This window comes from Nannospalax galili, unplaced genomic scaffold (assembly GCF_000622305.1).
Source record: "Nannospalax galili isolate Female #2095 unplaced genomic scaffold, S.galili_v1.0 scaffold892, whole genome shotgun sequence".
NCBI classification, from domain to species: Eukaryota; Metazoa; Chordata; class Mammalia; order Rodentia; family Spalacidae; genus Nannospalax; species Nannospalax galili.
In genome coordinates, this window is record NW_008333311.1 from 2250716 (window position 1) to 2252370 (window position 1655).

Genomic DNA, 1655 nt, shown 5'->3' on the forward strand with positions numbered 1-1655 from the left:
CATCACTCTAATACCAAAGCCAGGTAAAGATACAACCAAAAAAGAAAACTATATACCCATATCCTTAATGAACATAGATGCAAAAACGCTCAACAAGGTACTTGCAAACCGCATACAGACACACATCAAAAAGATCATCCACCATGATCAAGTCAGCTTTATCCCAGATTTGCAGGGATGTTTCAATATATGTAAGTCAATAAATGAAATAAATTGTAAAAATGGGCTCAAAGACAAGAACCACATGGTCATCTCAATAGATGCAGAGAAGGCCTTTGACAAAATTCAACATCCATTTATGTTCAAAGTCCTAGAGGGAATTGGACTGGAGGGAATGTACCTCAACATAATTAAATCCATACATAACAAACCCACAGCCAACATTAAATGGAGAAAAACTGGAAGCATTCCCACTGAAATCAGGAACCAGACAAGGCTGTCCACTATCTCCACTTCTCTTTAACATAGTACTTGAAACTCTTGCAAGAGCAACAAGAAAAGGAAATTAAAGGAGTAATAATTGGAAAGGAAGGGATCAAATTATCCCTTTTTGCAGATGATATGATATCTAAGGGACACCAAAATTTCCACCTGAAAACTCTTAGAAATTATTAACACGTTCAGTAAAGTGGCAGGTTACAAAATTAACCTACAAAACTCTGTAGCCTATTTATATACCAATAACAAGCAATCAGAGAAAGAGCACATGGAAACACTCCTGTTCACAACAGTTGCGAAAAAATAAAATAGCTCATAATAAACTGACCAAATAAATTAGAGCCCTACCATGAAAATTTTAAATCTTTAAAGAAAGAAGTTGAGGAAGACATCAGAAGATGAAAGGACCTCCCATGCTCATGGATTAGAAGAATTAATACTGTGAAAATGATCATCCTACCAAAAGCAATATATAAATTCAATCCAGTCCCAATCAAAATCTCCATGATAGCCAAAACGACCCTGAGCACTAAGAGCAATATCAGGGGGATTACTATACCAGATTTCAAGCTGTATTACAGAGCTATAGTCATAGAAACAACATAGACACAAAAATAGGCACAAAAATAGACCCATAGACCAAAGGAACAAAATTGAAGACCTACATATGAGTAAATGCAATTTCAGCCACCCGATATTTGACAAAGAGGCCAAGAATGTTCATTGGAGGAAAGACAGCATATTCAGCAAATGGTGCTGGAAAAATTGATCTCCACTTGTAGAAGAATGAAACTCAACCCCTATCTTTCACCCTGCACAAAAGCCAGTTCCAAATGGATCAAAGACCTCAGTGTAAAGCCTGAAACTCTGAAACTATTAGAAGAAAATATTGGGAAAAACCTATAAGATATAGGTGTAGGAAAGGATTTTCTAAACTGGACATCAATTGCTCAGGAAACAAGGTCAAGAACAAATGGGACCTCATTAAACTAAAAAGCTTCTGTACATCAAAGGAGGCAATCAAGGAAGCAAACAGAAAACCCACAGAACCAGAGAAAATCTTCACCAGCGACAGAACTAACAGAAGTTTAATATCCAGAATATATAACGAACTCAAAAAACAGAGAATCAAGACAAGAAGCAATCTAATTGAAAGATGGGTGAAGACAGAGTTCTCAAAAGAAGAAGTAAAGATGGCTATGAAACATCTTAAAAGT